The sequence below is a fragment of the Poecile atricapillus genome, chromosome 2 (assembly GCF_030490865.1).
Source record: "Poecile atricapillus isolate bPoeAtr1 chromosome 2, bPoeAtr1.hap1, whole genome shotgun sequence".
Lineage (NCBI taxonomy): Eukaryota > Metazoa > Chordata > Aves > Passeriformes > Paridae > Poecile > Poecile atricapillus.
The window spans coordinates 2,526,197-2,536,841 of NC_081250.1; the positions used below are offsets into that span (position 1 = coordinate 2,526,197).

The 10,645-nt window shown below is 49.9% G+C and overlaps 1 protein-coding gene across 4 annotated transcripts in view; it reads left to right on the plus strand.

Annotated features, from left to right (window-relative positions):
- Positions 1–10,645, plus strand: part of GJC2 (gap junction protein gamma 2) — a 31,677-nt gene that overhangs the window by 13,612 nt on the left and 7,420 nt on the right. Inside the window, exon 1 of one of the 4 annotated variants that reach the window (XM_058833106.1) lies at positions 8,420–8,540. The exons of the other annotated variants lie outside the window; for them this stretch is intronic. The gene's annotated coding sequence lies outside the window, so the exon portion shown is untranslated. Of the gene's footprint in view, positions 1–8,419; positions 8,541–10,645 lie in introns of those variants that run through there. 4 annotated transcript variants of the gene reach the window in all.

The window sequence follows — 10,645 nt, forward strand, 5'->3', positions numbered from 1 at the left end:
CTCAGAGCCCTTGGGGTGGGTGATGGGTTTGAGAGACCAGAGGAGGATCACCAGGGTGACCAGAGGGATGGAGAACCTCTCCTGTGGGGAAAGGCTGAGACAACTGGGATTGTTCAGCCTGGAGAAGAGAAGGCTTCAAGATGACCTTGGAACCCTTCCTTGTGGCTAAAGGGGCTCCAAGAGAGCTGGAGGGGGATTTTGGACAAGGGATGGAGGGACAGGACAGGGGGGAATGGCTTTAAATTGATAGAGAGTAGCTTTAGATGAGATATTAGGAATAAATTGTTCCCTGTGAGGGTGAGGAGGCCCTGGCACAGGGTGCCCAGAGAAGCTGTGGCTGCCCCTGGATCCCTGGAAGTGTCCAAGGCCAGGCTGGACAAGGCTTGGAGCAGCCTGGGATGGTGGGAGGTGTCCCTGCCCATGGCAGGGGGTTGGAACAAGATGGGATTTAAGATCCCTTCCATCCCAAACCATTCTGGGATTCCATTCCTGGCAGAGCAGAGTGCAGAGGGTGACTCAGCACCCTGAGAAGGTGACACACCAAAGCAGGACCTGGAAGCTGCTCTAGAGCACAGCAGCTGTTCCAAATGACCCCCAGATGGTCTTTAACCACCTCAGAGCTGTTAAGAGAGCAGCAAGACATGAGCTCTGCCCCGAGGATGGTGTGGGACAGGGCAGTGCTCAGTGCTCCCAGGGTCTGGCCAGGGCAGAGACCACGCCCTGAGAACCAGGCAGAGCATGGACCTGATGCAAATACCTGGGCTGGGCCCTGTGGGTCCTGTTCCTGGACAAATTTATGGGGCACTTGCTCACTGCAAGCTCCTGGCCTTGGTAGAATTGCGAGATTTCTTTAATATCAACTTTGGTTGGCAAATTACAGATACTTTTACCTTTGTAAAAAATGAGAATCATAGAATTGTTTCAGATCATCACCAGTCAACCCAGCACCATCATAACCACCCCTAAACCACATCCCCAGGTGCCACATCCACACAGTTTTGAACACTTCTAGTGAAGGTGACTCCACCACTGCCCTGGGCAGTCTGTTCTAGTATTTTACAGCTCTCTCTGTGAAGAATATTTCCCTAATATCCCACCTAAACCTTCCCTGGTGCAACTTGAGGCCATTTCTTCTCCTGTCACTCATTATCTGAGAGAAGATAAAAACATTAAATAACTTTGGACCATTTCTCATGGCTGTCCTGGCTGGGTGTGAACAGGTCGTGCCATCTGCTGCAGTGGCTGTCCCTGTGTCTGACAGGCATTAGGTGTGTGATGACAGAAATGACACCATCATTTTTTCCACTGGAATTTCTAGGGGAAAATAAAAGAGTCAGACTCTCAGGGTCAGCAGCCTGACTGTGACACTGCAAAACATTTTCCACACACAAAACCACCCCAAACCTGTGAGTATTGCAGGTGTTTGTAAGAGGAGATTGGTGAGGAAAGCTGGAGGAGGTGTTGAGCTGCTTTCAAAGAACAGTGGAATCATGGAATGGTTTGGCTGGGAAGGGACCTTAAAGCCCGTCCTGTTCCACCCCTGCCATGGGCAGGGACACCTTCCACCATCCCAGGGTGATCCAAGCCCTGTCCAACCTGGCCTTGGACACTTCCAGGGATCCAGGGGCAGCCTCAGCTGCTCTGGACACCCTGTGCCAGGGCCTCCCCACCCTCCCAGCCTGAAATTCCATCCCAATATCCCATCCATCCCTGCCTTCTGGCAGTGGGAGCCATTCCCTGTGTCCTGTCCCTCCATCCCTTGTCCCCAGTCCCTCTCCAGCTCTCCTGGAGCCCCTTCAGGCCCTGCAAGGGGCTCTGAGCTCTCCCTGGAGCTTCTCCTCTCCAGGGGAACATTCCCAGCTCTCCCAGCTCCAGAGCAGAGGGGCTCCAGCCCTGGGAGCAGCTCCGGGATCTCCTCTGGAGTTGCTCTGACAGCTCCATGTCCTTTCCTGTGCTTTGCTTGTGCAGGTCCCACGGACAGAACTGCTCCACCTCCATTCTGGGGGTTGCTGTCTTTATGCTCAAGCTGTTCTCAAGGTGCTGCTGCTCCCATCCCCTTCCCTCTTCCCACACTGACACAGGGAATGTGGTTTTCGTGCAGCTGAGAAATAGGGGAAAATGTTCCTTTCATCCACTTGGCACCAGTCAGGGACCTCACCCAGCAGCTCTTGAATGCAGCTCGGAAGCCATGGCTGAGCTCCCAACCTCTCCTGACCCCTTTTCCTGGGGCTCTTCCAAGCTCCCTCCTAACGCTCCATCTCTGCCTGTCCACAGGTGTTAGGGAAAAAAACCCCACACCTTTCTGGAGCAGCCAAAAATGTGTCCATTTCCCATTTTTTCCAGCATCCCCTAACCTTTCCCATACACCCTGACCCTTTTCCTCTACCCCCACCCGCATTAAGGCCCTGCTGTGGGGTGAACTGTGGATGGAGGGATGTCCACATGAACAAAAGCAGGAGGAGGAGATGATCTGTGAGCTTTTGCATGGCCCAGGGATGGATTTCCTCCAATTTTAATTGAATTGTTTTAATTTTTTATTTTTTTTTTTCACTCTTTTGTACAAGTTCAGGAAGGTCTAGAGCAAGGCAAGCCTGGCCTGGCTTCACAGGGCTGGCAACACCGAGTGGAAATTTTATTGTTTCCTGTTATGAGAGCTCAGGGAGCCACGATGGGATTTCAGGAGAAGCTCGGGCAGCTCTAACTCCAGGGATGACCCTGGTGGGTGGGGTTGGAGATGCCCTTTCATTCCCATTGCTCCTCCAGCTACTTCAGGAAAGGGAAGCAAATAGAGGAGGGAATAATGGCTCGATTTGACCTCTGGCTGTCGAGGCAGATGTTTTCTTTGGAGCAGGAATAGATGCTGGGGAAAAAAAGCTATAGAGGGCTTTGCTGAGCCACGTCCCAGGGCTCCACCTGAGGCCCTTCTTGCCACCTCTCAGTACATCCCCTGTCGTCTCACCACCTCAAACACTTCAGCAGAAAGGTTCCCCTCAGAAAAATTAATGTGTTTTTTTCTCAACACTGAAATTTATCTCAAGAATGTGTCCATCACAGCGAAATTTTCAGCTGGGAAGGGCTGGAATAAATTGCTTCTGCTCTCCAGCTTGGGTTTAAACATTTCCTCTGGGGTTTTGTACTTGAGAATTTAAATCTCATTGTTATTTAACCATATCAGATAAGTTTTTAGGTCATTTCAAAGTGAAGTGCTTTTACCTTTCCGCAGTCATCAGCCAGCGATATCTGAAAGGAAACTTTTCCCTGCTTTTCAGCAGAAATGTTATTTATTCTGCTAACAGCTTTTGCTTCTGGCTCCAGGCACAAACCAATGCAAACTTCACAGAAATTCCATTTTCTGACCTATCTTTGTGCTAACTGAGGCATAACTGTGGTCCAAATGTCATGGCAGCTCAGAGCCAGAGTTTACATTTTCAGAGTGCATGAAGGAAAACATCCCTCACCTCGCTTTCAAACAGTCTTACATTATTCAGCCAAAATCCCCACGGGCTTTGGAAAAATGTGTAAGACCAGATTTTCTCTGTTTTATCCTTGCAAAGAGCCAGAGACCAACCACATAACTCTTTTCCAGATCAAAACCTTCCTGGGTTTATCCAACAAGCAGAGCTGGATGCGGTGTAAAAACCAACCTGATGAATAGCAGAGATTTTGTCTTTCTGCCCTTCAAACGACACACTTGCATCGGGGTTGTCATCACCACTGCCCTGAAAAGTCTAAGCAGAGATTGGTGATGAGGCAGATTTTAGGAACAGACCCTGGCACAGCTTTTTCTGCTGCTTGTAAATTGTTTTTTTTTAAGTGAGTTAAGGTTCTGGCTGGGTTCTTAGGATGTGAGCCCTGATTAGTCCCAAATCTTGGAGAGCACCCAAAGCTCTGCATGAAGGAGGGAAGAAGTTTGCACAACTGGGATGGTTTTGTGTCTTGTTGGGGACTTTTGGATTGGGTTCTTTTTTCCCTTTGAACTGAAGATTGATGAGAGGGAGGCAGTTTTCTCTCGTTCGGTCTCAGTTGTTTATTCTTTTCTTATCAGCATTACAAGGTACAAGGAGCTGTGTGCACTATGATAGAAAAGGGGTAAAATGGCTCACAAAGATCCTCTTCAAGGTCTTTTATCTGTCCATTTACCCAATTAACAGATGCCAACTCAATTATTTCTCTTAGTGACCCAATGACCCAACACCTGTGTGCTGCACTGCGGCATTCTCTATCCAATCACCCACTACCACCCAAAAACCCCAGGAGAAGAACATGAAGAAGAAAGAAGGACAAGAGACAACACCCTAAATCCTCCATCTTGTCTCCTGTTCTCTAAGCTACTTTTTCACCCAGTGATTTAAGAAACTTTCTAATCTACACACTTACACTTTTTCTATCTAACTTTAACATTTGTTTTCATGTATCACCATGAAAACATGCACATGAATTTCATGTTATATGAAATTCAGTGTTTCTTTGGATCCTAGAATCAAGTATTAGAAACAAGGGCACACACTCTGTATCTCAGACTCCAACAGTTTTGGTGTTAAGTCAGGGAGTTTGGTGGGACTGAAAGGGAGCCTGGAGGCCTGGGCTGGCACGGCTGAGTCGAGCAGGGGCCATTCCCACCCATTCCCTCCTGCCTCTGCTTCCCAGATCCTGAACGGCTCCCTGGGACAGCCACACTTGTCCTTGATCCCATCAGCCATGGAGTTGTTGGTTGGGTTTCTGTTTCATGAGGAAATGGGCTGTTTCTGTCCCCAGGCACGGCCCCTCCACCCATTAACCCCAGTTCTATCCCAGCTTGGTGCTTCCATCCTTGCTGGGAGGTGCTGGCCTGTCCCAAAGCACGCCAGAGATGTGGCCCAGCCCGGCCATGTCACCGAGGTGGTGACACAGCCTGGGGCCCTGGGGACACAGCTTGGCTCCTGGGCTTGCTGGACGCTCTGGAGACTCCAGGCATGGAGAAGGAGCTCCCATGTGAGCTCCTCCCCACCAGGAAATGCAAATGGAGATGTCCCAGTGGGACACACATTTGGACTCTTGTCCAAGGAACCTGGTGCACTGGAAGGTGTCCCCACCCATGGCAAGGGGGTGGAACTGGAGGATCTTTAAGGTCTCTTCCAGCCCAAACCATTCTGGGAATCTCCACAGAGCTCCATTCACCTCGTCCTAGCAGCCAGTGCCACCAAAAATGTCAAATTTGCAGCACTGGCTTGAACCAAACTGGTCGAAAATGAGCCCAAATCCTCTTCCAAACCCATGGATTCCTGTGTGCTCATGGGACAGCAGCTCTGAAAGCAGAAGAGAGGGTGGAGGAAAGGAGGACACGTCAGGGATGTCCCCTGAAGCCCATCTTGAAGGGGATAAAACCTCAGTGTGCCTCCCTTGTGACTCTGTCACTTTCTGACCAAGCTGGAAGCCCCCAGATCCCTTTTTACCCATAACTGCCACCAAATTATGGGCAAATAAGAATAATAACACAGTTCCTTGGATTTTTAGTCTGTGCAAAAGGGGAAAGACTATTTTCTAAATCCCAATATTCCTTTAAAAATTAATTAATAAGAATAATTAATATTAATCAATAATGAATAATTAATATTAATTAATAATTAATATTACTTTTTAAAAAGTAGTGCCTTTGCCACACTTTCCATCACAAATCCCTTTCAAAGTGGACGGCAGCCACAGCCACCAAAGGTGAGGATGAGGCCTGCATCCCACACCCAAAAGTCAGGGAAAAAAGTTTAGTGAAATAAATCCAAGAGGAAAAGGCTAAGAACTAAAACTGCTGCTTCACGTTTTGCTCTTGCTCGTGGTGTTCAAACAATTTTCCGTCATCACAAAAGCCCAAATCCAACAATAATCAACAAGGTAAAAAGATGGTATTTTTAATTTATTCCAATTTTGTCACATTTGTGTCTCAACACAGTGGGCCTTGTGTTAAAAACAGGCTCATCATTTGCACAAAGATGAATACCTTCATTGCATTCAGTTTAAAAACTGAACAAATGAACATCCAAAAGAGGAAAATTAGAGAAGAAAATGGCCTGTCAGCACAATCCAGCAGAGAGCTTTGCAGGTTTGTGCTCAGAGTGGGTAATTATGGCCACTCCTCATCCCTGATGTAGCAGGGAGATGTTACACCGGGTCTCATTATCATTGGTGACAGCACTTATTTATTCCAATAGCACATTTAAATAAATATGTACAGATCACTGCTCTGAAACACAAATGGTGCCTGGGGCAGAGGTGGCTTGGAGAGGTGATTCCCAGCAGCAGCCAGAATTATAGAAAGCTCCATCACATCCTTTCCCCTCCGTCTCCTCTCTTTTATTCCCATTTCTCATAGCCAGGCATTGAGCTGAGGACACGGGATGGTTTTTTCTCCGTACACTCATTAATGGCTCTGCCTCCTGCCTCCTTCCCTGGGTGATGGTTGGGTGATGGGTCAGTGATGGCTGGAGCAGGAGCAGATGTTGCCTGGCCTGCCTGAAGCACAGATGCCCCACAAAACTTTGCCCAGACACGAGTGCTGTGTGTATAAATAACCCTCATGGTTAGAAAGCAAAGAGCCCGGAAAATCTGCCTGACCCACGGGACTGGGACCACGCTGAGCTGCCTTTTATCTCCGAGCTGCTGCCCGCAGTCCTGCAGAGCCTGGGAGCTGTTCTCAGCTGGTTATTTTTAAATAACCAGTAACAATTCCCTGCAGCTCTGTCCCGCACCTGCAGGTGGGACTTTCACCGCAGGCCTTGGGTGGGAACGAGCTCTTGGTGGCCATCCCTCGGCTCTGGTGGATGTCACGGGCTGTGGCTTTCAGAAGGAGCAGGTGTGACACGTGCTGGGGGGGACCCTGCTGGCGGGGGATGCACCCCAAGAACATTCAGTGGCCCCTGTGGAGTGACCACGAGGTGACCCACGGCTGTCTCCAGAGCTGAAGGACCTGCAGGGGAAGGAGGTCACTGCCCCAGCGTGCTGGAGGCCAATCCCTGCCCCAGGAATAAGCAGGGATAATGTGGCCTCAGCCTGCTGCTTCTTCTCACTCTTTCAGTGGGAGATCTCCAGGCTGGGGATGGGTTTGGAGATCTCCAGCCCTGGTGCTGGTGTTTTAGAACCTCCCTGTGGCCTTTGGGAGAGCAGGCTGTCAGCGTGCCATGTGCTGAAGTTGAAACATGAAGCCAGGGTTGTGGTAATTTGACTTTTTTTAGAGGTTTATTCCCCAAAAATGCCTCCCAAACCCTGGTTTTCCTGGTGTGGCATATTCCCACAAAGGTGTGTTCATCCCTACACCTCACTCAGCTGAAAGGGCTTTTCCTGCCTATCTAGGGTGACTAATTCCAAACAGGGAATTATCAGTAATGATAAGTGAGTAATTAGCTTATAACAGAAAACCTTGAGGAATGCTACTGCAATAAAATGCAGTGCAGATGCTGCTCCTTGCAAGAGCAACCAGGCAGCAAGTTCCAACGAGCAGGAATTGCCCTTCCAGGTCCATTCAGGCTTTTTGGGAAACCAGAAGTCTGAATATCCTGCTTTGTCAGCACCAGGGATAAAAGCTCCTGATAAATCCTATGGTTTCCAACACCCCCCCTTCATCCCAGTGCAGTTCTTCCCTGATATCCGATCCTTTCCATGACCTGGCTGCTGCTGTTGCTTCCTTCTCCTCCTCGCTGGCCCTTGGGTGGACTTTCCATGACTGGAAATCCTCTCCATTTCCACCTCAGCAGACACCCCGAGCCCTGGTGCTGCTGGGCAATGCCAAAGCTCCTCATGGATGGAGCAGGTGGTCCTTGGGCCATCAGGGTGGAGGTTTTCTCCTTGAAAACCACTTGTCTCGGTGCATCCCCACCCTAGCTATTCCCTCCTGCAGCTGCAAAGAAGACAGAAAATTCTCTGCTGGTCCTCAAAACCCCTTCACCTGCTCTCTGCTCCCTCCACCAGCTTGGAGAGAGGGGAACCACCTCCTCCAGCTTTTCCTGGGAGTGCAGCAAAGCTGGAGCTCCAGGGCAGTTTTTCCCACCAGTGAGCTCCCCCTACTTTTATTTTTTTTTCATTATTATTATTTTTTTCACCCCCATCAGCCGAGGAACTTTTACCAGAATGTGTTTCCCACATGTTCTCAATTAGTCATGCTCTCAGCCTGACAAATCTGTTACCAGTGCCACAAGCTGATGCTATTAATTTACTCCCAACCGACACAAGGGCAGAATTCCAGGCAGCGCTCCTAAAACCAGACCCGGCGGCTTGTTCGGATTTAAAACCAATGCCCTTCTCTTGCCTGGCGTTGTCTGTGGAGCACCTTCCGAGGCTTGGCGAGGGGCAGGAGGGTGGGCACAGGCGGTGGGAGCAGCCCCGGGGGTCGGGCAGGTGGTGCGGCAAAGGCGGGGTCTGGCAGCGCCTTAAATATCCCTGGAGCTCCGCTTCCCAACCGCTGGAGCACAGCTGGACCGAGCCGGCGGGGCTTTATCCAGGGCAAGGCGGAGGGATTGGAGGCACAGGAATGTCGGTGGAGGAGGGAAAGCCACCGCGAGAAGCATCATGTCTCTGTGAGTAGATTTTTTTCTCCCCCCTCGCCGTTGTTTTCCCCGCAGTTCAGGCAGCGGAGAGAGAAGCGTGCAGAATGGAAGGACGTCCCGCTAGCGCTGATTGATGTGGGTTTTTTTCATTCTTTGGTGTATTTTAGACTCAGTTTTATAAAGTTTTCCCGCTTCCTAGGGCTGTGCCTAGATTGTGTGGAGGGGTCAGCGGGTTCTGGGGAACCACTGTGGGTGAGAACGTGGAGCCAACAGCTCATTCCTGTACTGGCTGTGCACAGTTCTGACTACTTGAGGTGGTTTGGGCAGTCCCATCCCCCCTTTGCAGCTGCTCTGAAGTGAAGCTTGTACCCTGTGTGTGTTTCATACACCTCTGGAGGTGGCATGTGATGATGGATGCCTGAATGAATGGATTTCAAAGCCACAGGGATGGGGAGTCCTTTCTCAGGGAGACAACTGAGCTACATGATCCACCTCACCTAATCCATCTCCCTGCTGCGGATCCACCCAGATGGGTTCTCTTTGCTTTTTTTTTTACCCAGACTGCATAACTTTCACACTGCACAGAGGAATCGGGTCTGTAGCAGGTGGAAAGATGCAAAAATCCACCTTCTGTGTTTTGATGGTTGGGATTGTGAGGAGAGGAGCCACAGCCTTTCCCCAGTGCCAATCAATTAATCAGCACTGTGAACAAAACTTTCCTTGGAAGCTTGTTTTATTTATAATTGATCCCAAAACATCGAGGTCCACTAAACCCCCACCCAAACAATTAAAAACATTGAAATCCCACAGTTTAGTCTTTGTAGGCAGTGAATCCTAAAACCCACTGGGAATTTAACCAAACTGATTTGTAGGGAGGGGTTTCTACCTCATTTCCTTCGGCTCCTGCTCCCAAATACAATGCCAGGAGGGCAGGTGGACACAGAGGGGTGCAATACCAAGGTGTGACCCCACAAAGAGGGGTCCCAGGGCCACAGGAACAGCTCGGGACTGTTTCCTGCAGATGTTCCTGTAGATCCAGCTGTGCAGGGGCAGTGGCAGGAGCCACAGCTCAGGGTGGTGGCTGGTAGCCAGGGATGGTCTTCTCAAAGCAACAACCCGTCACTTCTGTCATTTTACAATTCCTTCCCTTTTCCTTGGCTCAGGAGATTTGGGAGCACTTGATTGGGTTCTCCTTTCTAAAATGTGCCTCCTAGAGGGGGTGCTTTGCTAAGAACCCTGACAAATACCAGTTCAAAACTTGAATATTTACTCCAAAACTTGGTCAGACCCTCCCTGCTCCAGCAATTGGCTCCTGGGAGGTGCATTGGAGCTTTGGGAATGTGTCCATGAGTAACACTGGACCATAAAATGCTGAATTATCCTCCATGTAGGCTTCAGAAACCCTTTGGGGGAGCACTGAATTTTGGATAAACTGCTCTACAGGACATTCAAAGTGCATTTTTAAGAATAATTTGGGGCTTGCAGCTAATTTGGGGGGGCTGGACACCTGCATGGGGCCAGCCAAGGTGGGGCTGCATCCAACCCTGCCTCACCCAGGCCCGGATGCTCCACAGACAGATGCACCATGCCCCACACCCAGCAGGGTCTTCCCTTCCCAGCCCCCCGTCAGCTGGAGCTTGGCTGAGTGCCTGGATTAATTCTGCAAATCATTTAACACCCCAATTTGCCCATATCTGAATGTGAACACAACAGAGGAAGAGTTAAAGACCCCTGAGGGTGTACCCACTGTAAGGCAGCAAAAAAAAGGCACTCAAAGAGGGAACTTCCCCATCTCACCCCTGAATAAACCAAATTTCCTCAATAAGTAAAGAATATCTCAGTGGGCATCACTTTCCATGTCCTGCAGTGCCTGAATTGTCCCACCTGCACAGTTGTACTGACCAAGGCATCACTTTGGGGGCAGGAGAGGGGGATTCTGGTCCCAGCAGCTTTGAGGATTGAGGGCAGAGAGGAGAATTTTCCCACCTCTCCTTCTGGCTTATGACCCAGCTGCTTCACCCCTCCCTGCCTCAGTTTCCCCAGCCCAGGACAAGAACAGCACCATCTGCAGAGCGCTCCCACAGGCTCGGCCCGGCGTGTGAAGACTGGAGGGTTTGTGTTCGCAGGGGATTTGT